This window comes from Rana temporaria, chromosome 13 (genome assembly GCF_905171775.1).
Source record: "Rana temporaria chromosome 13, aRanTem1.1, whole genome shotgun sequence".
NCBI lineage: Eukaryota > Metazoa > Chordata > Amphibia > Anura > Ranidae > Rana > Rana temporaria.
Genome location: NC_053501.1, coordinates 18513484 through 18539677, shown reverse-complemented (window position 1 = coordinate 18539677; position 26194 = coordinate 18513484). Strand labels below are relative to the sequence as shown.

At 41.9% G+C, this 26194-nt stretch overlaps 1 long non-coding RNA gene across 1 annotated transcript in view; it reads right to left on the bottom strand.

The window, feature by feature from the left end:
• Positions 1-21005, bottom strand: part of LOC120920497 — a 54324-nt gene extending 33319 nt beyond the window's left edge. The window contains exon 1 of the long non-coding RNA XR_005744727.1: positions 20921-21005. This is a non-coding gene — a long non-coding RNA (uncharacterized LOC120920497). The remainder of the gene's footprint in view (positions 1-20920) is intronic.
• Positions 21006-26194: the final 5189 nt, after the last annotated feature.

The following is a 26194-nucleotide window of genomic DNA, read 5'->3' as shown; positions in this document are numbered from 1 at the left end:
GCTTTAAGAATGAACACAGAAGAACCAGCAGAACAGCCCCAAAACCAGAACATTTCAAATCAATCATATTTTTAAACTTACTGGTTTATTTAAAAGGTTTCAATCTGTAATCATGTATGTAGTTCGCGTGTTTCAATGATCTTTTCAATGAATGCTAATATTTTAAAAACAGTGTTTGTAAAGTTAAACGATTATATTTTTTTTTATAAAAAATAAATAAAATAGCTGACAGAGCTGGACCAGCAGTATCAAGGTAAGAGGAAAAATAAAGCATAATGGCTTTGATTGTACTGTGAAAGAAGGAAATCAGTCTTGTATGGCCGGTGCATGTACACACACACACAAGCCTAAACAGAATAAAAGATAAAGAAAACCTGTATACAGAGAATGTGTTGGTTGCCTCTCCCTAGGAACCGTATTGCTTCAATGCTTTCTGAACTACAGACAGTAACAAATATGCTGATTGGAATTTCCTTTGTATTGTTTATGGTCAGTGAAATATAAGGGTAAGCATGATAGCAAGGCAATTTTGGATGTAGATAATGCCGCGTACACACGGTCGTTTTTCGGCATGAAAAAAAATGATATTTTTTCATCATGAAAAAAAATGATATTTTTTCATCATGAAAAAAAACGACGTTTTTCCAACTTCATCATTAAAAACGATCTTGCCCACACACCATCGTTTTGGAAAAATTATGAACAAAGCGCGGTGACGTACAACACTTACGACAGAACTCGAAAGGGGAAGTTCTATTCGCCTTTGGGCTGCTTTTAGCTGATTCCTTGTTAGCAAAAGACGATTCGCGCTTTTTTGTCTGTTATAGCGTGATGAATGTGCTTACTCCATTATGAATGGTAGTTTTACCAGAACGAGCGCTCCCGTCTCATAACTTGCTTCTGGGCATGCGTGGGTTTAAAACGTCGTTTTTTGCAAAGTACCTGTACCGTGTCATCAAGAGCATCGATCTCTGTCATGTTCTAGGTAGCCACCCCCCCCCCCAGTTAGAATCACTCCCTAGGACACACTAAGCCCCTTGTGGCCCCCCTAGTGTATTACCCCTTCCCTGCCAGTGTCATTTACACAGTAATCAGTGCATTTTTATAGCACTGATCCCTGTATAAATGACAATGGTCCCAAAATAGCGTCAAAAGTGTCCGATGTGTCCGCCATAATGTCGCAGTCATGATAAAAATAGCAGATCACTGCCATTACTAGTAAAAAAAATAATAATAATAAAAATGCCATAAAAACTATCCCCTATTTTGTAGTCGATATAACGTTTGCGCAAACCAATTAATATACAGTTGTGTTCAAAATTATTCAACCCCCCACTGAAATTGATTGTTTTGGCCAGTTTGACATTGATTTTGATCATTCAGTCATCCTGCTTACAATTAAATCAAAGAGGCACGTGTAGGTCAGATAAATATAACATAACATTTATAATAAAATAACCACAAATGTCTTTTCTGTGCTTACATCATTATCAGTTTTATTCAACCCCCAAGTGACATTCAATCTTAGTACTTAGTACAACATCCTTTTACAGTTAGAACAGCTTTTAAACTTGAAGCATAGCTTGAGACAAGTGTCTTGCAGCGATCTGTGGGTATCTTCGCCCATTCGTCATGGGCAAAAGCCTCCAGTTCAGTCACATTCTTAGGCTTGCGCACTGCAACTGCTTTCTTTAAGTCCCACCAGAGGTTCTCAATCGGATTTAAGTCTGGTGACTGCGATGGCCACTCCAAAATGTTCCAGCCTTTAATCTGCAACCATGCTCTAGTGGACTTGGAGGTATGCTTGGGATCATTGTCCTGTTGAAAGGTCCAACGTCTCCCAAGCCTCAGGTTTGTGACGGACTGCATCACATTGTTATCCACTATCTCCTGGTACTGAAGAGAATTCATGGTACCTTGCACACGCTGAAGCTTCCCTGTACCTGCAGAAGCAAAACAGCCACAAAGCATGATTGAACCCCCGCCATGCTTCACAGTAGGCACGGTGTTCTTTTCATCATAGGCCTTGTTCTTCCTCCTCCAAACATAGCGTTGATCCATGGGCCCAAACAGTTTCATCAGTCCACAGAACACAATCCCAAAACTTCTGTGGTTTGTCCACATGACTTTTGGCATACTGCAGTCGACTTCTTATTCTTTAGAGACAGCAAGGGGGTGCGCCTGGGAGTTCTGGCATGGAGGCCTTCATTACGCAGTGTGCGCCGTATTGTCTGAGCAGAAACTTCAGTACCCACATCTGACAAATATTTTCTCAGTTCCTCAGCAGTCACACAGGGACTTTTCTCCACTCTACGCTTCAGGTAGCGCACAGCAGTCGAAGTCAGCATCTTCTTTCTGCCACGACCAGGTAGCGTTTCAACAGTGCCCTTTGCCTTGAATTTGTGAATGATGCTTCCTATGGTGTCTTTTGGTATGTTTAACATCTTTGCAATCTTCTTATAGCCATTGCCCTTCCTGTGAAGAGTAATCACCTCTTCTCTTGTCTTCCTGGACCATTCCCTTGACCTCACCATGTTTGTAACCACACCAGTAAATGTCTAGAAGGAGCTGAGTATCACAGTCATTTTAAAGCTGCCTAATTAATGCTTATTAGGCTTTATTGCTGCTCCCTGACATCCACAGGTGTTTTCAATACCTGATTGAATACACTTCAATGAACCTCTGTTCTTCAGAGTGGTAGTCTTTAAGGGGTTGAATAATTGTGTAAATGAAGAATTCACAAAATAAATATTTACTACTGTATTACAAAACCGATTGATGTCATTTTAGTTGCATATGCTTCTTTAAGAAGTCCTTGTAGGATTTCATTCTGAATACAATTACAAATGTACACTAAATTCCCTAAAACCCTTTACAGCATTGGGGGGTTGAATAATTTTGAACACAACTGTATACGCTTATTGCAATTTTTTACCAAAAATATGTAGACGAATACGTATTGGCCTAAACTAAGAAATTAGTTATTTTTTATATTTTTTGGGATATTTATTATAGCAAAAATAAATAAAATATTGCTTTTGTTTAAAAATTGGTGCTTTTTTTGTTAATAGCGCAAAAAATTAAAAACGCAAAGGTGATCAAATACCACCAAAAGAAAACTCTATTTGTGGGGAAAAAAGGACGTCAATTTTGTTTGGGCACAACATCGCACGACCACGCAATTTTCAGTTAAAGCGACGCAGTACCGAATCGCAAAAAGTGCTCTGGTCAGGATGGGGGTAAATTCTTCCGGGGGTAAAGTGGTTGGCATTGAAAGGCATTTTGCAAGTTGTTATGTTTGTGTTCACTAATAATGGTTGGAGTGTACTTTTTGGTGAAAATATTCTTTTGATATTTTCAGTGGGGCCCTGTCAGGTAGGCTGTACGGAACCACTTAGGTCAAGAGAGGGAGGGGAAGGACCTTGCAGATAGGAGGAAACACCAGAGTAAGTGGTAGACTCATAACCTGTTGCTGCTCCTTCATTGTCCAGTCTGGGATTAGAGAAAGGACACCCAGTAAATGGTATCATGCCTACCTGCGCTGTTAGAGGGGGTTGTATAAATCTCAGGACTGGATAAATAGAGATACAAATGCTCTGGCAAAAAAAGCTTTCTTAAAAGTATTTAAAGTGGAGGTTCACCCGAAAAGTTAATTTTTAACATTAGATTGAGGCTCATTTTGTCAAGGGGAATCGGGTAGTTTTTAAAAAATCGAAGCAGTACTTACCGTTTTAGAGAGCGATCTTCTCCGCCGCTTCCGGGTATGGGCTGCGGGACTGGGCGTTCCTATTTGATTGACAGGCTTCCGACAGGCTTCTGATGGTCGCATACATCGCGTCACGATTTTCCGAAAGTAGCACAGACGTTTGGCTTCTTTCGGCTACTCGTGGCGCGATGTATGCGACTGTCGGAAGCCTGTCAATCAAATAGGAACGCCCAGTCCTGAAGACCATACCCGGAAGCGGTGGAGAAGATCGCTCTCTAAAACGGTAAGTACTGCTTCGATTTAAAGAAAACACCCGATTCCCCTTGACAAAATGAGCATCAATCTAATGTTAAAAAAAATGTTTTCGGGTGAACGCTTTAAAGTGTAAATAAACCCTCCTATCGTTTTCAACCAAGGAAGTTGCCATCTTTGCCTCTGTTTAATCTACAACTGCCATGTTGCTGCACATGTAATCAGTTATGACACCAGCTATTGGATGGTTTGACAGTGTGGTTGAGAGCACAACCAATGGGAGTGATACATTTATGACACGTGCTGGAAATGAAATATTTTTGAAACTGGTAAATGGATAGGTTTACTTCCGCTTTAACATCATCAATGCTGGGCTCTTTCACTGCCTTCCTACTGCCTTTTTTGCTAAAAAAAATAAAATTTTGGAGAAAAAAAATGGCCTTTTTAGTTTCTGTTAGAACATTTTGTAAATAAGTAATTTTTCTTCTTAATGATATGCACCGATGAGGCGGCACTGATGAGAGATGGCTCTAATATGCAATACTGATATGCAGCACTGAGAAGTGGCACTGTTAGGAGCTGTGATTGGACACAGCTGATCACATGGGTAAGGAGATGTCGGCTCTTTACCGAGATCGGTGATGCACCATATCCCAGGGACACAGCGCACTGCCGATCGCCGGGCTGCAAATCCCCACAGGCATGCAAGCGAGAGTGGAACGACATCATATGGCGTCCTACCAGAAAGAGAGCGCCACCCTGCCGCCATCATTTGTCAATACGACAGGCCAGAGGTGGTTAATCTGTAGTGAGATGTTTTTGGAGTTCAGCTTTGAAAGGATTATATATTCTTAGCAGGTTCCCATGCAAGAGACAACACACAGTTCTGACTATAGACAGCCGACAAGCCAAATTTGATGAACATATTTTTCCTTCAGATTTATGGTGACACTTGATATGTAAAACAGACTTCTAAAATTATTTAGTCATTAGTTACACCCCTTAGGCCCGACACTAAAAGCCTCAAGAGTTCCTTTGCTATGGCCATATGTCTAATGCCATAACCAGAGCAGTAAAACGTAATAGAACTTTCTAATCCAACTATGAAGCAATAAATAATTGCTCCTTCCCTCCACTTAAACTTTGATGTTATTAAATGTTTAGTCTTCTGATGACAGATACTCTCTATGGGCAAGGAGTTAAACTCAATACAGAAAATAAACGACTACTTTATTTGGGCAAGGAAATGTGCCAAGCCATTAAAATAATGTATTGTTTTTAAGATTAAACTGTACATGAAGTTTGCTGCTTAATAGGTAGAGATTGGAAAATAATTACTGCAAAAGACTGTCAAAAATCAATCCTCTGATGCCCCCCCTCTCTAATGTTTGTGAGAGCAAAAATTATAATTTATTTGGAGATTTGGGAATATTTTTCCCAAAGGCAGATTATACTAAAGGTGTATTTTTAAAAGAAAAGTAAGAATGAGAGTTAAGAGTTTTCTTTTTCAGTTTCTAAATATGTCCTGGAACATAAAGTCAACCTGTCACAAATCTGAGCAATTGAAACAAAGCATATCAAGAAACTATGCATATCTCAGTTAAAAATCTAATTAAAAAAAAATTGCAGTGCTAGAGACAAAGGTAGTTTGATATATGGAAGTCTTCACTTTTCCAGTAAAAAACAAGCTTTGCATGAATGCAAACACTGAGGAATATCTGAAGTTTCATTCCTTTGGATAAAAGCCCTTGATTTATATTGTTTCTCCTGAAATCCAACACAACCGTTCTTGTGTTGTGAGCATCTAAGTCTAAAGCCTCGTACACACGATACAATTGTTGGCCAACAGAGCGTCTGATTTTTGTCAAAATGGCATCTGTCAGGATCTTGTCTTGCATACTAACAGTACACAATTGTTGTGCCGCAAACGCGAAACGTAGTGACGTACTACAAGGAATTTCACCTCTTGAGCGCCACCCTTTGTGCCCCTTCTGCCAATTTTCTGTTTGGTGAGCATTGATTTCGCGCATGCTTGTTTGTACTTTCGACGTTTGTGTTGCGGACTCATGTACTGTCCAAATGAAAATCAGACAACAGACCGTTGTCTGCCAAAAATTTACTAGCTTGTCATCCATTTGTTGCCCGAAAGTTGGACAACAATTGTCAAAAGGAGCATACCAACGGTCAGATTTTAGGACACCAGTCTGTCAACAGACAATCCCCTGCCTAACAATCACATTGTGTGTACGAGGCTCAACTCACAAAGAGGAATGTACAGTATAACACAACAAGAAAAAGCAGCTAGATAGTAGAGAGTTGAAATGTGTCAAAAATTACTGCTAGCTACCAACTTTTCAGAGCTTAGTAACGCGTCAAGTTTTCAGTGCAAGCCAATGTTCCCAAAAACCTTCAGGCTAAGTTCACACTGAAATTGGATGTGGCTCACAGCAGGGGTCCAGTGCGTTCCTGTTATCGGTTTCAGGGACAAATTTGCCCCAAATTTTTGTCTGAATTTGGACCTGAAACGGAGCCAAAGAGGCCCAGAACCCTTTTGCAATCCATTACGTGGCCACCTCGGAGATATGTGAACTGGCTCCATTGCAAGCCACTCACAATCTCCTTTGATGCGAATTAGATGCATGGAAACCTGCATCCAATTTGCATATGTGTGAAACCAGCCTCAATGTTTGCTGGATCCAAGATGGGACACTGGTTTGTCCACTAATTCCTTATAATACCTGCATTTTACCCAATTCTTGGCTCGCTTACTATGTTTTGACCCAATCTACTGAAAATTTAGATCTGCTCAAACATCAAGGATAACAGATTCTTCAGTACTGTAGTATTAGTCTATTTACTAAACATGTGCACACTGAAATATTTTGTTTTGAAATTTAGTTTTCTTCTGAAAAATAAATTTATTTAGTTACTGCCGAAATTCGTCGAATCTTTTCTCTCTATAATGTCGAATCTTTTCTCTCTATAATGTCGAATCTTTTCTCTCTATAATGTTGAATCTTTCCTCTCTATAATGTCGAATCTTTTCTCTCTATGTAGAATAATCCTGGACTAATAGAGTTAAGGCTAAGCATATTTGACCGACGAAAACGAAAACAAAGCATTTGTTTATGTCGGATCTTTTGGTTTTCGTATTCTAGACTTTCGTTTTCATTTGTTAAAACAATGACGAAAATAGCTGAAATTCGGATGAAAATGCATTCGGACGAAAACGAATGCACATGTCTATTATTCACCACTTGACCTACGGAAGATTTACCTCACTCATGACCAGGCCATTTTTTGTGATACGGCACTACGTTACTTTAACTGACAAGCGCGCGCTCATGCAACACTGTACCCCCCAAAAAAATGCATTTTTCCCCCAAAAAATAGAGCTTTCTTCTGGTGGTATTTGATCACCTTTGCGTTTTATTTTTTTGCACTTTAATCAAAAAAAGATTGACCATTTTGAATATACTGGGGCACTTTTCTGGTGTTCTAGCGCTAAAAATAGCCCCTGAAAAGTTCCTCTTAAGCCACCCCAGTGTGAAAGCCTGCTCTTGCAGGACGGGAAAAAAAGTCCTGCAAGCAGCATCTTTGGGGACGTGCGGGAGCGCTGTATACACTGCTCCCAAAACACCCTGCCCATTGAAACACGGGTGCTATTAACCCTTTCTTTTGCCGCTATTGGGGGATGAAAGCGCCTTGCTTGAGCTGAATAGTGCTGCTATAACAGCGGTATAGCGCCGCTAAATTTTTTTGGAAACCAGTGACACTAATAAAGTGATCAGTGCTAAAAATATACACGATCACTGTACTAATAACACTGGCTGGGAAGGGGTTATCAGAGGTAATCAAAGGGTTAACTGTGTGACTAGCCAGTGTTTTACTATACTGTGTTAAGTGCTTTTACTAAAGGAAGAAATGGAATGTGTGGAAACTCCATTCCTTCACCCCATCAGAACGGCGATCTGCCTTGTTTACATAGGCAGATCACAGTTCTTTGTCTCTTCCCAATGATTGGCAGGTTCCCGGTGGACATTGAGTACCCGGTACCCGCCGACAGGCTCCTTCTGTGTGTTATCACAGCAGGAGCGAGCTGCCGCCAGCGCACATTCCTGCCCCCTAGCTGAAGGTGCAGGTCAGGCAGCCATGGTGTCTCCGATGGCAAGACTATTAAAGTGGAAGTAAACTCATTGATTTAAAAGTTATATTACTAAGAAAAATGCCTGTAAATGTGCTCTCAACCAAGCTGTCACACCAATCAATGGCTGGTGTCATAATTGATCACATGGGGAGCGTCATAGCAGTTGAAGATTAAACATACCAAGATGGCAGCTTCCTTGGCTGAAACTGCTAGGAGGGTTTACTACCACTTTAAGAATATGGACAAATCTATTGGTAAAGCTTCTGAAAACAAACTCTAATCGTTCTAAAAAAGATACTTGCAAAAAAGTACTTCTCCCTAATAAAGGATTCCACAAACCCACAGAGTTCATATGGATACTTCTTTAGACAAAGCTGCAAAGAAAAATAACGAGCTGCTCTATTGATGTATAACAATCAGAACTATCCCAAAATTTGCAGACATAAAATATTCATATTTCCAGTAACAGTTGCAGCTAAGCTGAAGGATTTTCACAATTATAGATGATACATTAGTGCTGATAGATCGACAAGGTCCATTAAGATCCATAAGGGACGCAGGGGCAGCACCCCCCTCCCCCCCATTCATGCGTTCGACCCCCTAATCTACATGCAAGGCGCTGGATGCATGGATTCCAGTGTTTTTTTTTTTTTGTAAAGCAAGTGATTAGAGGCTCTAATAGGCTTAAAAAACCCGGAGTGGGCACACCTACTTGTGTGACAATAGTGAAAGAATATTCGCTATTGTCACACTGATACTCCTCCCGGCCAATCAGGAAGCGGGTCCTGAGACCTGTCACCTGATTGGCTGAAGAGACAGGAACTCCTATTGGACGTCAAGGAGGAGGAGGGAGGAGATGCACGGCAGAAGCCACTGTGATGCAGAGGAGTAGACGCAATGGAAGTGCCTGTAGGAGCGCTTCCCGCCTGCGACCTAGATGAGGTAAGTGTGGATGACTGACAGACTGATTGACCATGTGGGTGGGGGGGGGGTAAAAACTGTGGTAGCAGAGGGGAGAGCCTTGCTTTCCCATCCCATGTTTATTTAAAAAAAAAAATAGATGAGTCTTTATAGAATTCTTAAAATCAAGGCTATTTATTGATCATTACATTTAGCCAATTACTATTCAAAACGAACAAATTTTGCATGCATAATTTAAAGATAATTAAAAGCTCTGGATGTTATCACAAAGGAAAATGAAAACCCATGATAGTTTAGTGTTATTATTTAATACATAGTTTACTTCACGACTAGAGCCACTTGTGACTTTAATAAAGAATAGCCTCCTGCTGTGACCGTTTAAAAAGTCTCTTTTCCTCTCTCTTTTATAACTTGAAAGCCAATGGAAAAGAATTATAAATCAGAAGATAATGACTATAACACAGCTTATAAATGGGCCCTTGTTGCATTATTTGGCACACTTCCATGCCCTGTCACTCATCATTATAACTGATATCCAACAGTAAATATTATAGCTAAACCTTGCCTGGGAACTAATTATGCGGGAAGTGCACTTCACCTGTCATGATTGGCTTGTCATTCTGTTCCGTCTTTGTAATGCTTGTCCAGCTGCAGTTATTATATCCAACAAACTGATATAATGGCATGCACGGCACGACTCCCAGCATAATGATCCATTAGGAAATGTTACGTTACAATATTTCCTGTTAGACAGCAGGAGTAATCACTATATACTGATCAGTAACAGGGGGGAAGCACACCTCAAAATGCCCATTCACATCCTCCAGTGTAGTAATTTTACACCTCATAGTCTTCTACCATGAGATCATAGTAGAAAACCATGATTGATCAGATGGGGACTTTCCTTACCATATTCCCCTGTTGTGAACTAGTATGTGTGTCTCCTAAATATGAACTAGTAAAATAATCCTTAGGCCCAATTACATTATTAATAACAACTAAATAATTTGAAAAATAACAAAGCAGCCCAACATTAACCACTTCCCGCCCGGCCTATAGCAAAATGATGACAGGGCGGTGGTTCAGTTATCCTGACTGGGCATCATATGACGTCCAGCAGGATAAGCCGCAATAGTGCACGCGGGGGGGGGGGGGCACAGCGCAGCGATCGTTTGTGAGGCTTGTCAGTCTGACACACTGCATCACCGATCGCGGTAAAGAGCCTCTGACGGATCAGCCAATCACGGTTGATCACGATGTAAACAGGAAGAGCCGTTTATCTGCTTTTCCTCACTTGCGTCTATCAGCTGCTCTCCTGACGGGGGGGGGGGGGTCTGTGCTGATTGTTTATCAGCGCAGCCCCCCCGTGGATGTCCACCCAGGACCACCAGGGGTACCCATAAAAGATGCCCACCAGGTATGTCACCCTTGACTACCAGGGATTTGCGAATTAGGGCCCAGGCAGATGCCAATCAGTGCCCATCAGCAATGCCTGCCAGTGCCATCAGTGATGCTTATCAGTGCAATCCATCAGTGCCGCCCATAAGTACCCATCAGTGCAGCGTTTCAGTGCCCATCAGTGTTGCCCACCAGTGCCACCTATGAGTGCCCATCAGTGGCGCACATCAATGCCCATCAGTGCTGCATATCAGTCAGTGTCAATTGGTGCCACCTTATCAGTGCCCATTATTGCAGCCTCATCAGCAAAGGATAAAACGTACTTATTTACAAAATTGTATAACATAAACAAATAAAAACTTTTTTTTAAATTGGTATTTTTTGATTTGTTTAGCAAAAAATAAAAACTGCAGAGGTGATCAAATACCACCAAAAGAAAGCTCTATTTGTGGGGAAAAAAATTGTCTGGTTACAGTGTAGCATGACCATGCAATTGTCATTTAAACAGTGACAGCGCTGAAAGCTTAAAATTGGCTTGGAGAGGAAGGGGGGAAGTGCCCGGGATTGAAGTGGTTAAAGTATGTATAGCAATTTTTTTTTTTTTTTTCGTTTTGGATTAATTAACATTGCTGCCTATGTCCCTGCTGGGGAAATTTCCCCTAACTATTGCATTCGGTGACTATTGTCTCCAATACATGATTTTACAGTTGTCACAGAGGGGATCGTTTTTTACTTGAAAGAGACCTACTATCACTTTTGTTTTGTCTCTAGGACATGAAGTGACGAAAAAACTCCCCAATAAGGGTGTAGTCAAAAAAACTGAAAGGGACCTTAACCGGTTAAGACCCGGACCAATATGCAGGTAAAGGACCTGGCCCTTTTTTGCGATTCGGCACTGCGTCGCTTTAACTGACTGTTTCAGCCAATCAGACCCAGTGCACCCGATTGGCTGAGAGGCGGGTCAGTGTTAGGGAAGCTTTGGCATTTGTAGCACTAAAACCCCATACACACACTATTAGATTTTCTGCAGATTTTTGTCTTCAGATTTACCAAAACCATGTAGTGCAAGGGTCTGCCTGATTGCATACAAATTGAAACTCTAAAGCCTCGTACACACGATCAGTCCATCTGATGAGAACAGTCTGAAGGACCGTTGTCATAGGATAACCGATGAAGCTGACTGATGGTCCGTCGTGCCTACAAACCATCGGTTAAAAAAACGACGTGCAGAAAAAAACGACTTGATTCTGAGCATGCGTGGATTTTTAACCGATGGTTGTGCCTACTAATGATCGTTTTTTTTCCCATCGGTTAGGAATCCATAGGTTAAATTTAAAGCAAGTTGGCTTTTTTATTAACCTATGGTTAAATAACCTATGGGGCCCACACACGATCGGTTTGGACCGATGAAAACGGTCCATCAGACCATTGTCCTCTGGTTAACCTATCGTGTGTACGAGGCCTTAAGGTTTGACCTCATATTTTTTGGTTTTGGTAAATCTGAAGACAAAAACCTGCAGAAAATCTAATAGTGTGTCTGGGGCCTAAAACACACCCTTGGCTAATGAAAGTATATGGGTTCTGTTCGTTGACTGCATTGGACTCCTGGTAGTACTGGTCATCCTCATGACCTACACTGAGCTTGTGCCCGTGTTTTCCTTAGTCACATAACCTTAAGGTGACCTCTAATATCCTTATAAACTACAGCAGGAGATAAATTATTCCCTATTATCTACATTTTAGCTCTTGCAGGCCAGTTAAATCTTAAATCAAACATAAGGGGACACAGATGCCTACTGAGGTACAGGGAATCTATTTCAATCAATTTTCCCTCCTGCGGAGAATGTATTACTAGATATAACTCTGTTCCTTTCCTCAGAAGGATTTCAGCTCTTGTTGATAGGATTAACCCTTCGATGACAGAAAAACACCTTTGAAGCATTTCAGACCTTACTTGGTCAGTACAAAATCATTATAGCATCTAATTATCCCCAGTCAAAATGGATCGCTATGGCAATTACTGGTATTTGAATGTTATTTTTGAAATTGAAAAGTCAGTTGCATCAACATTTCATCATCCCCAGTAGAAATCGGCTGAATTTAATAAATGGATTGTGCATATCTAAAAACCTAGATAACTATTTTCTTTAAGTTACCTATTAGAATGCATTCTATAATTTGCAGCCTATGTATGTTTTTATAGGATTATTATTATATTTTTAATTATATATTATTATTATTATTATACAGGATTTATATAGCGCCAACAGTTTACGCAGCACTTTACAATATAAAAGGGAGACAATACAGTTATAATACAATAAAATACAAGAGGATTAAGAGGGCCCTGCTCAGAAGAGCTTACAATCTAATAGGGTGGGGCATGTGGTACAAAAGGTTGTAACTGTTGGGAATGAGCTCATGGAAGTGGTAAAAGATTAGTTGAAGACGTGGTATGCTCCATACACACGAACGGTTTTCCCGTCAGAAAAAAGTTGGATGGTTTTTCCGACGGAATTCCTCTCAAGCCTGCCTTGCATACACACGGTCACACAAAAGTTCTGTGAACTTTTGACTGCCGAAAACGCGGTGACGTAAAAGACTACGACGAGCCAAGAAAATGTAGTTCCAACAGGAAAACTGATCGTGTTTACGGGGCAGTAGGCTTCCCTGAAGAGATGAGTTTTCAGGGATCGCCTGAAGGTAGCAAGAGTAGGGGATAGCCGGACAGGTTGAGGTAGCGAGTTCCAGAGAATGGAAGAGGCTCTGGAGAAATCCTGGAGATGAGCATTGGAGGAGGAGGAGACAAGGGAGCTTGAGATTAGGAGGTCTTGAGAAGAGCAGAGAGGACGTTTTGGGTGATATTTGGAGACAAGATTGGGGATGTAGCTCGGGGCAGAGTTGTGGATGGCTTTGTATGCTGTGGTTAGTATTTTGAATTTAATTCGCTGTGCGATTGGGAGCCAGTGTATTGATTAGAGGAGAGGGTTGGCAGACACTGAACGATGGGTAAGGTGGATAAGTCTGGCGGCAGAATTCATGATAGACTGAAGAGTGCATAGTCTATGGAGAGGCAGGCCAGTGAGAAGGGCGTTGCAACAGTCAAGGCGAGAGATAAGAAGGGAGTGAATGAGGAGCTTGGTGGTTTCATTTGTCAAAAAGAAACACATTTTAGAGGTGAAGTCTACAAACTTTTGACAATGATTGGACTTGAGGCTGAAATGACAAGTCAGCCTAGGATTACACCTAGTACCCTGGCGTGAGGGGAGGGACTAATGGTTACATGGAAGGAAAGAGATAATGGCATTTTTTTTAATATAATTTTTTATTTCATTTCTTGCTATTCTTTGGTCTCAAAAACAGAGCTCATCCACCTACTTTGCACGAAAATACAATATTTATCGTGAAATAAATCTATAGTCTTGTAAAAAAAAAAAAAAAAGTTGGGATATTTCTGTGAATATGAACATATTAGGATTTGGGAGGAACACCAATGGCCATGGATTAGCCCTGATCATGATGGCTGTAGGGATGGGCAGTTAACGTGTCACTAATATTACTATTTACTTTACCTGTGGAACATATTTACTTCTTCCACATTTCCCCCAAGCCAAAAATGGCAATCTAACATTCCTGGCATTTACAAGAAGCAATGTTGTGGTTTATATTATTTGTGATGTCTGAGTGAGCTTTTCCTTTAATGTTATAACAAATGGTAACATTTACCGCAGCTTAGGATTTTAACCTTCAAATCTGTACCAAGTCGATTTTGATGGATCATAAAGTTAACTATCCCACTGAGCATATCAAACGTTGGTGATTTACACATTAGAATACAGGCCTATATTACCTTTAATGAAGATAAATAAAATGTATACATACTAAGACATGTTAAATAATCTACAGGACAATGGTTAGGGGTTTTTAAACTAAAGTTATTTTATAAAACATAATTTTTTTTGTCAAACCTACAAACCTGTGTTCACATCCAAAGCCAAGGGGTCTATGACCAGGGTGGAGCGAGCCAGCCAGCCCAATCTAAAAAAAAGTTATATAACCACAAGAACTGACCACTTGATCAAAAGACAAAATGTTTTGGGGACTCAAAACTCAGTTAGGACTAAGAGCCGGTTCACACTTCCGCGGCACGACTTCGGGGGTGACTCTGCAAGTCATCCTGAAGACAACTTTAGAGGCAACCCGCAAAACGACTTCTGTATAGAAGTCAATGCAGGTCGCCCCGAGCCGCCCCCAAAGTCGTGCAAGAACCTTTTTCTTAGTCAGAGCGACTTGCGTCGCTGCTATTGGAATGGTTCCATTGCATTGAATCGAACCGGCTCTAAGGAACAAAATAACATAACATATGTTGAGTATCTAAAATCACAAACCTTGGTCTATAACATAATGGCAAAGGTATGTGCTTTAAAAACTTAAAGTGGTTGTAAAAGTAGAAGGTTGCACAAGAACCTCGGCTGTCCGGGATTCCCCTCCTCATTGGCTGAGACAGAAGCACCATTGGCGAGAGATAAAAGGGGCAGGGCTTGGCACAGCTCTGTAACTGAATGGGAACAGGGAGCTGTGGCTTGGCTCAGGTGCCACAATAGCAATCTACTTGCTGTGGGGGCACTCAACCGGAGGGAGGGGCCAGGAGCACTGAAGAGGGACCCAAGAAAAGGAGAATCTGAGCTGCTCTGTGCAAAACCACTGCACAGAGCAGGAAAGCATAACATGTTTGTTATTTGTGTAGAAAACAATTGAGACTTTAATATCACTTTAATCTACTGTATACTATACAAGGATTATGGCTTTACGTATGCCAAGAATTCGTATTAACTGAAAGAACATAGTAAAAAGACCAAGTACAGTATCAGGTCTTATAAATTTAAATACATACGTATATACATATATGCATGTGTAAATAAGATAAACCCAAAGAATCAATAAAGATAAACCCAAAGAAATAATATCAATATAACTAATATATATTATAACAAAGATATACAAATAAACACCGATGTATAAAATGGTATAATTGAATTAAAATGTATATATTCAATATGTAGACAATCCTTAAAATCTATACTACAACAATATAAACATTGGTCAATGAAATATTTTAAATACATTAGAATTATATAGAAAAGAGACTAATATCACAAGCAGGAATATCTGTACTTGTTCAAAGATAATTTTACAACAAATAAACAGTACATTTTTAAACCCATCACTATACTCATAAAAACAAAATCTTTTTTTAATTTGCACACACTGCTGCAACTCCGTAGAAGGCAATGGAGTGACCAGGGGTGAGCCTGGTCAGAGGTCCTGAAAGGAGAAGAGGTGGGCTAAAGGAAGCTCCCTTTGCGAGTCCTAGGTTTCCGAATCCTCTGCAGAGCAACAGCAGGTGTCCAGTGTTGGAATACTGATTATTCCAGCATCGACACTACTTCACCATCATTTCAGATCCCCTGCTGCAGAGCAGCTACAGATCTCTCATCAGCACAGGTGCCCACCAGAGAGTAAAATACCATAGTAACGCTCTTGGTCATGTGATCGGTCACATGAATGAAGAGAGGATAAATGCAGTTTCACTTTTGCTTGCTGTGAGGTGCCCCTACTGACAACAGGTCTGAATGGTAAGTGTGTTTTTGTAGGTCAGCCTTTCTCAACCTTTTCAACACAGAGGAACCCTTGAAATAATGTTCCATTCTCAAGGAACCACTGCTAAAAATGACTATATCTACAGCTCATGATACATTAGTTTCAAAGTCAGTGGGAAGAATGGTCCTTCCACTTGTGGTCCTTGGGAGGAATTAGCCCCTTATGCCCCATACACACGATCGGATTTCCAGTTGAAAAAAAAAATCTGATGTTTTTTCTGACGGAATTCCGCTTAAGCTTGTCAAGAACGTGATGGCGTACTACACTACGATGAGCCGGAATTGCATACAGACGAACAGATTTTCCGTCTGAAAAATTGAGAACCTGCTCTATATCTAAGTCCGTCGGAAAAAGTCAGATGGGGCATGCACACGATCGGAATATCCGATGAAAAGCTCCCATCTGACTTTTACCATCGGAAATTCCGACCGTATGTACGCAGCATTACAGATAGCGGAAAAAGATCAATGGTGTCAATGGAAACGTGTCTAAAAGGCAGAATTTGCGGATTACTCAAGGAACCCCTAGCAACTTCTAGAGGAACCCTAATTGAGAAATTCTGGTGTAGGTAATATCCATTTTCAGTGTTCTTTGCAAGGTCAGCTCCCTGTATTCCTCCAATTCCCCCTGCCAGCCCTATCCCATCCCCACAGAGCCCCTAGGCCCCCTCACAGTTCCCCTGTAGCCTTCTATAGAACACCCACTCCTTCCTCTTCCCCAGCGCCCTCAAGCCTGCCCCAGGGCTCTTTTACATTTTCAAAGCCCCAGGGTCCCTCGCCATGCCCCTTAGGCTGCTGAAGAGCCCAGCCCCTCAGATTCCCATGGTTCTCCCCAGCTACATATCTTGGCCACCCTGCAGAGATCCTAATATTTTTCCTCCTACTGGCAGTGATGTCAGGACATATCTTTTTCCTACTAACAACTGGCAACTAACAACTGGCACTGGAGCATTTATTTCCACCTAGTGACTTTGCCTAGGACTGCAAATGCTGTTGGAGGGCTCAATAAAAAAAATTGCAACGTGGCCCATAATTTTTAGTTACATCCTTGCTCTTATAAAAGGATACATGGTGGATAAATAATTCCACTTCACGTCCCTTGCTTTGCCATTACCCCAACAGACTGTCAAATATGGAGGAAATCATAGAAGAGGTACAACATCACTAGGAACTAATTGGCAAACAGGAAGAGAATAGGAGGCTGTAATTGGTTTGACATGTTGGGGTTCTTCCAAGAGTGGTTTCCCCATCTTGAAAGTAGTCATGAAACTGGCTTTTTTATGAAATAAGAATCTTCTTCCTTAATTTAGTTATATTTTTGTCTGAATTATTATCAAAAAAGAAACAGCTGAGTAGTGAGAAAAGACTAATAGGCTTCCAGAGGGGATATTCTTTATACTGGGTCATAGGTGAGAAGATAAGCTGCTTCTCGTCCTTTCTAATTAAACTACCAACTGTTTTTTTCGTGTTCCAAAGAAGAAAGGTCAATAAATGCAAGAAGCCAATTAAAATCAATTACCGATTAGCTCAGCTATAAACTCAGATTAGTCATTTATTTTAAAACATTCAGGTTTCCTATAAACTGTACCCAAATGACGATTCCAGTTACAAATGGAGTGAACATTTTTTCACAAGAAAACAAGTTAGAAACTTTCAATGAACTCAAACTATTCAAAGTAGGTGTAGCCAGGTACAATACAAGTTATGACAGTCTGCATCAGCTCTTTACACTAATCGCTGAGCTGATATGCGGAAGCAAGGAATTTAAGGAGCTCCAAAACCTTCTATGCTGGCCACAGTGTGTGGGAAATGAAGTTCAGCCAGGTAGACATACTGTCAACTTCCATTAACTTTTGGACCACAATTCCCAGGTGGAGGCAGTGACAAAGAAGGGGAAAGCGCTGCATTCTCAGGCTGACTAGAGCATACAGCTGTTTTCTTGCCATGAGGGAGTCCAGAGACTGCCTATTGCTGTCCAGTGTCCACCACCACTGCTGCATAGCAGTGGCCAGAGTGGGATGTGGAGTGCTAAGCCCAGGTACATGGACAGCCAGAGTCACCAGAGTGCAGAGCAGAGAGTGGACAAATCACTGTGTGGACTATACTCATGTGCACCAATGGTTCAATTGGGTCCCAACGCTGGCCGGTTGAGGAGTTAGAAATAAATACTGCCCCTTTAAAGCTGCTACACAGAGACCTTTACTTACTGCCTATGCAAAAAGGTACCTCTCAATGGTCATTGCATCCTATCTTAGCCATCCTTTCAGAGTGTACTCTAGACTAGTTTTAGTATTATTGTTCACATTGCAGTTAATGCTTATAAGCACTGTTTATTGCCAACTTTGCTGATTCAATAGTTAATTAATGCCAGACTAGTGGTACAGAAGTCTATTTTAAAGTAATTATAAAGTTTTTTTTTTTTAAAGTAACAAACTAACAAACAAACAAAATGTTATACACTTACCTCATCTATGCAGTGGTTTTGCACAGGGAAACCTGGATCCTTCTCAGGTTCTTCTTCGCTGCTCTTAGACCCTCCTGTTTTTAAGTTCCTTCCTGCGCAGCCCTGCCCTACCTGTAATAGAATATGTGTGCCCAGGGGACAGAAAGGATCAGTAATCATGTAGCCACTGAGATTGGCTGTCACACTGGTCAGGTGTTGGTACTGCCAGCTACTGATTGTCGGAACTGAGAGATTGTTGAAACGGAGAGCTGTCTTTGAAACATCAACCGGCCACTGATACATGTGTGCAGCGTGTGGGTGTTAGAGACCACACCCTTTTGCTGATGCACATCTGTTATGCAGGTGGCAACAGGTAAAGACCTCCAAAGGCCTAATGGCGACCTCCAGAGTCAGGAATAGCCGACATCCGTCTTTGTAGTGTGGGTTACCAGGCTTGGTGGGTGTGATGCAAGATAGAGTGATGGGTGCCAGACATTTTTTAAATGCAAAAGAGATGTATTATCTCTTAACAGAACTGTGGGAGAGAGGGTTAGGGCCAGGACACCCTTAAGTAAATGCAATGATAATTGGCAGACTCCGAGACTTCTATAGGTAGACATCTATACAGGCAGATACCACTTCTGTATATGTAGGACTGCTGTCTTCTATGGCAACAAATCTTTTAACAGTCACTAACGGTAGTTGAACTTAAAGGAGATATCCAGCCTGAACTTTTTAGGCTGTGCTTCTCCTCTGGGTCACAGGAGTGCAATTATTTTTTCACTTCTGTGACCTGTTTTCAGCGCAGAGCTGTCTGAAGTCCACCCTCCGCTGATATCACTGACATCAGTCCAAGCAGCGCATCATCTTGACTTCAAAGTCTGTATTTGCCAGATGCCTTGATTGATGGCGGCCGTTCCCCGCCCCTCCATGGCTCAGCTCTCCAATGAGCGTGGAGAAGTAAAGCAGAAATTAGCATCGCTCTGCTCGGGGGGGAGTGAGAAGAGTGTGTGGTGGCTAGGCTCTTAGTGCAGAGACACCGGGGGACAGATGCAGCATCGCTCTGATGCTTCATCCACCGAGGTAAGTATGAATAGAAAAAAAATAAACTTCTCTTTTACCTATTGGCACAGAATAGTTCTTCTCTTCCACTACAGTCTCACACTGTAGAATTTTACTCATTGAGCTCCCCATTCTCTCACTAGACCTCTGGATCCAATCACCACTGAATCTCCTGAGCTCCTCCATGGCTAGCACGCTGTATACTCCTCAACCATCACCCCCGCTATCCTGCTCATTCCCTAGCTTGGTATGCGATGCTCCTCAAGCGTCACCCCTGCCTTGACACCTGCTGAAGCTTTCCCCTTCTTCACCGCCCCCAGCTGGTTAGAAGAATGCTCTGATAGTGGCTCACTCACTGTAGTCTCCAGTAAGAAGGTGGATGGTCCCTTAGTGGCGACAGTTTCCCCTCTACCTCCAACCACAACTGGTTCCCCGTCTGGCTGAACCTTCACAACTCGGTTGGACTACAATCCTGCAGTCCCAACTCTATTTTGCTTCTTCTGCTCCTGGATAGGCCTTAGGCAGCCTAGCAGCCAGGTGTACCCCGGATAGGCCTCAGGCTTCTGGCCTAGCAGCCGGGGCGACATAACACACGTTCACCCAGACAGTCATCTAGGTGGCACAGAACTACAATCACCTGACTCCATCCAAATAAATAGGCTCCTCTCCCTCTACCTCCAACCACAACTGGTTCCTCTACCTCCAACCACAACTGGTTCCCCGTCTGGCTGAACCTTCACAACTCGGTTGGACTACAATCCTGCAGTCCCAACTCTATTTTGCTTCTTCTGCTCCTGGATAGGCCTTAGGCAGCCTAGCAGCCAGGTGTACCCCGGATAAGCCTCAGGCTTCTGGCCTAGCAGCCGGGGCGACATAACACACGTTCACCCAGACAGTCATCTAGGTGGCACAGAACTACAATCACCTGACTCCATCCAAATAAATAGGCTCCTCTCCCAGCAGGCCAAGGAACTAAAGAAACCTCTGCTAATTGGCTGAGACACCCCATAATTTGACCTTGCTACACTCCTGTCAATCAAATGCCACCAGTAAGCGCCACCTGGTGACAGAAGAGAGAAGGCACAGCAATCCAGAATTAGAGAGTGATCAGTGGATCTTCTAACAATCAGCCAGGATGATTAATACCTGACAAACTAAATGTATCAACCCTGCCTAAACACCAGGGTGCTACATCTGGAATGGTCAGTGCACATTAGCTGCGGTCATGTGCAGTGCTCTATACACAAAACAAATCCCATGGTTTCTTATCCAAAGTTTAGTCTCACTTTTGGTATATAAATTAATATAATTCTCGAGCGATTTTTACTTACTTGCTGTGTTATATTTCAGCCATTACATCTCACAGACCTGCAGTGGTTCATCCTGGTGACTTGGTGTATGTCAGATGCTGCAATCTGCACTATGGGACTGCTGCAAAACACCTAGATAAAAAAAACCATAATTAATGTCCTATTCTAAATAAACTGGATGTACATCATGTATACTATTTATGTGGATATTTTTTTAAAACAAACACAAGCATATAAATGTTAAAGGAGACCCCCAAATAGATTCACCAATGGTGTTTTGCAAGTATTATTGTAAGTATTATATAAGGGGGGAAATAATGTACCGTATTTGCCGGCGTATAATACGACTGGGCGTATAAGACGACCCCCTATTTTTCCAGTGAAAACTTAGGTTTTGGGCTATACTCGCCGTATAAGACTAACCCCCTTCCGAGGCAACACCATTTAAAAAAAACATCAGAAACATAAAAAAAAACACATCAGACTTAACATCAGATTTGATTAAAACACTGTCATTTATTACTTATTACTTACTGGTAAACTTTTGATGGGGCTTTTAAATAAATTACCTTTGTTATTACAGTATAAAGATGTTTTTGTTACTGTTCCAAGAAACCCACTCCAGGTCTTTATCCTCTTCTTAAATCTGCTTTAAACGGTTGCAGTCTTATCACGTACATTACTGGTACAGTACGGTAGTGCCAGGCAATAGTAACACTGCAGAATAAAGTGTGCACCGCTGAGCCAATCACGGCCGGCAATGCATTTTATTAATCTTTTGATAAATGCAAAGCCTGCTCGGATTGGCAGAGGCTGTGACATCATCAGCCCGCGCTGCTCCAATCAGAGCAGGCTTAAAAAGCTCTGTTTTCAGCAAAGTGCATCGCCCGCCGGGATTGGCTGAGCAGCACATACTGTATACAACAGTATTACTGAGCACCCAGCGGGCTTCAGATCCATCTGGCAGCAGCATCTGCACCCGGAATCTATCTACACCCGGCGTATAAGACGACCCCCGCTCTCTGGTAGTGTAATTAAGGCGTAAAAGGTCGTCTTATACGCCGGAAAATACGGTAGTAAAAAAAAAAAATATTTAGGAAATTAATTCTAAAAGGTTATATTTTTTCTTTTATGCCGTGTACACACGATTGGTTCGTCTGATGAAAACGGTCTGATGGACCGTTTTCATCAGACGAACCGATCGGGTGTGCGCCCCATCGTTTTTTTTTTTCCCCCATCGGTGAAAAAACTTAGAACCTGTTTTAAACTAGAAAGGTTGAGAACCACTGATTTAGTGGGATGAAGAAAATGGTGGTTGGCAAAGGAGGAACAAATTGATAAAGAGTTTGGATGGTGGTGTTAAAGTCCCTCCAGACTACTTCACCAAGCTATGAGATCTTGCTAAATGGGTAAGAAAATTTGGATTTGAACCCCCCCCACCAACCCTCTCCTCTCTATTGCCTAAAGCAGACCTAAGAATTGATTGTAGCTCTTCTATGGCCATATAACTCTGGGAGATATATAAGCCCCAATGTCACTAGAGCACCATTAAATTTATCTTGTGCAGTGGCCCATTTTTAACATAATTTCAAATATAAATTTAAAGTCCTGCACAATTAGTCCAAAAAACTGCTAACTCAATAAAAATGATTTATATATACATTTAGAACGAACTATTGGCAGTTGCTAATTTTCCACGCTAATGTATGATTCATCTTTACTTAACATATTCAGAACAGATTGGCACATTGTCAAGTGATTTTTCTCAGGTATACCTCCTGGCTTGACATGAATTTTAAGTAATTGCAGGTCAAAAGCAAAACGCATCAGTCATAAATTTCTTTAACTACAAAGTAATCCCTTAGAAATATGAATGCAACCATCGCAACGGGGGAATGCCATACTTACCCCCACATCCTGTAGTTATGGGGGGAAACACCACTATGGATTAAGTTGTGAAATCATAGGGAATTGATACTTATCATCTGTCCTCCAAACCATAAGTGGTGAAATGTTTTTTTTTTCTTAAGTGTTTCTGAACTTAAGAACAAAAAAATTACATGTTGCAGTTTACCAGACCTCCGATGTGGTGGCTGCATTCATTTAAAAATGTTTTTGTAAAGTGGTTGTAAAGGCAGAAGCTTTTTTATCTTTATGCATAAAGATAAAAAGCCTTCTGTGTGCCGCAGCCTCACTAATCCTTATCTGAGCCCCATCTAGATCCAGCGATGTTGTAGGAGTGTCTTGGCTGCCAGGGATTCCCCTCTGCATTGGCTTAGACAGCAGCACTGCGCCATTGGCTCCTGCTGCTGTCAATCAAAGTCAGTCAGCCAATGAGGAGAGAAAGGGGGCGGGCGGGCCACGGTTCCATGTCTGACCATGGCCCCATTCACTTGAATAGGTTGTGTTGGCAAGCGGTAGTGTCTGCCAAATGTATCAAGTTGTTCAATTCCTGCAACAGCTGCAAAGTGAAGTATTGCAGCCATGTCATGTGTGCTCCACCATCCACTGCCTTTGCAGCCTAAGAGAGGGGCGTAAAAATGCAGCTCAGCTGTGTATTTTTCCTGCCCCCCCCCATACTATAAATGTAAACAAGGCCATACTGTTCTGTATGGATGGAAGATTAGTGTTTCCATCCTAAGACAGAAAGTATTTTAGGGCTATAAACACCTCCCCTTTTATTAATCTCCATAAGAAGGAGGTGTTCTGTGCAGGGCTGTCTTAAAGCGGAGTTCCACCTAAAACTGGAACTTCCGCTTAACCGCTGTCCCACTTCCTCCTTCCGCCGAGGCCCCTCCCTGTAGGCGAGCGCCTGTCCAAACGGACGGCGCCGTGCCGCTCGTGCATGCGCAGTGCCGCTCGCGCATGCGCAGTGGGTGCCCGGCCGTGAAGCCGAAAGCTGTCACTGCCAGGTGCCCACACTAGAAATGAAGACGCCGGAACCGAGGAGCAGGTAAGTGTCTGTTTATTAAAAGCCAGCAGCTACACTTTTTGTAGCTGCTGACTTTTAAAAAACTTAAAAAAAGGCTGGAACACCCCTTTAATGAGAGGGCACACCTGGGTATTGCCCAGGGGCCCCAGCTGCATGGGGGCCCCTGCACTTCCCCCAAAGCAGCTGGTCCTTGAGCCCACGCTGTCCCAAAATTGTCTCCATTGTAGGGGCCCCAGAGAATTACTTTGCCCAGGGGCCCATGATGCTATTAAGATGGCCCTGGTTCTGTGGTCTACAGAACAGTAGACCACTCAAAATCAATGTCTGTATTAAAAAGAGGTAATAATCCAAAAAATGCAAGCCACAGCAAACAAGGGAATAAAGGAACTGACGCGTTTCACACTTTCAAAAGCACTTATTCAAAGCTGCTATGAATAAGCACTATTGAAAGTGTGAAATGCGTCAGCTCCTGTATTCCGTTGTTTGCTGTAGCTTGTATATTTCGGATTATTACCTCTTTTTAATACAGACATTGATTTTGACTGCAGCTGTCCAGAATTTTCTCCTCACCCAATTACCAGTTTTTTCAAGACGTGGAATTTTACACTTTTGGAACCCCAACCTTTTCTCCATGACACCTCACTACTTTTCAGAAGACGACCTAAATTTGGAGTCTGCTTTAATTGAATGCGGGTTTTATGTATTACATCGAAAAAACTTTTTTGTTATCAGTGGATGATAAAACTGAAATATCTGCAAAACAGATTGATCTTTCTGATCTCAATTATCTTATTTTCCACTTGTTAAAAGAAAGAATAACTGGAGACAGTTCAGAAGTGACAGAACCAACATAAATACTCATTAAAGTAAACGTCTGAATGACTTTACATTTCTACGCCCTTTAAACCCGTCTATTAATTTCTTCTACAGACAGAAAAAAGGGACATTTTGCAAGAGACCTCAAGGTCAGTCTCTTTGTAATAAGTTTGTTTCCTGAAGAATGCTTTATACAGAGTCCATTACTGATCTGTGATTATCAAACCTAAGAAGGATTATTGTGGAACACTTAACAATGGGCACTTCTCTAAAATGTTCCTTTTACAATAATGGTGCCTTTAATGAGAGAAAGTGAAAATATGTCCTTCCGAAGTGTTCCAAGGATTAGGAAGTGAGACCTTAATAATACTTCATGGCAGAGTAATCATCCTAAACAACGTAGTGATAATATAAGACATTCCAGAACATTATGTACTAACTTTTCAGCAGTGCATATTTTTTTACAAAGAAAAAAAAAAAAAAGCTATGTAATAATATAATTTTTGGTTTCTTCTTTGGCAATATTGCAAGTAAAAGGTCAGCTCTTCTCAAACCTAAAATACATCTTAAAGGGCTTGCAGACCAATTCCATATTTGTTTGAAAAACATCTAGGATTCATTTCATAGACACATACACTATATTACCAAGTATTTGGATGCCTGCACTTAAACGTACATAAACTTTAATGGAAGAAGAAAATATGGACAGCCGCACTCCAAAAAACCTTGATGGTTGTCTTTATTTAAACAAGGAAAAATGCACTACAAGTCACAGCACACAACACGGGAGTAAAACATCTGACGCGTTTCTCACTATAAATTAGTGCTTAATCATAGCTAATCAGGCCCCCCTGTGAGCTCTCCTTTCCTCTAATAGTCAGGCCCCCCTGTGATCTTCCCTTTCCCCTACTATTCAGGCCCCCTGTGAGCTTCCCTTTCCTCTACTATTAAGGCTTCCCTGTGAGCTTCCCTTTCCCCTACTATTCAGGCCCCCCTGTGAGCTTCTCTTTCCCCTGCTATTCAGGCCCCCCTGTGAGCTTCCCTTTCCCCTACTATTCAGGCCTCCCTGTGAGCTTCCCTTTCCCCTACTATTCAGGCCCCCCTGTGAGCTTCTCTTTTCCCTACTATTCAGGCCTCCCTGTGAGCTTCCCTTTCCTCTACTATTCAGGCCTCCCTGTGAGCTTCTTTATTCCCCTACTATCCAGGCCCCCCTGTGAGATTCCCTTTCCCCTACTATTCAGGCCCCCCTGTGAGCTTCTTTTTCCCCTACTATCCAGGCCCCCCTGTGAGCTTCTTTTTCCCCTACTATCCAGGCCCCCCTGTGAGCTTCCCTTTCCCCTACTATTCAGGGCCCCCTGTGAGCTTCCCTTTCCCCTACTATTCAGGCCCCCCTGTGAGCTTCCCTTTCCCCTACTATTCAGGCCCCCTGTGAGCTTCCCTTTCCTCTACTATTAAGGCCTCCCTGTTAGCTTACCTTTCCCCTACTATTCAGGCCCCCCTGTGAGCTTCTCTTTCCCCTGCTATTCAGGCCCCCCTGTGAGCTTCCC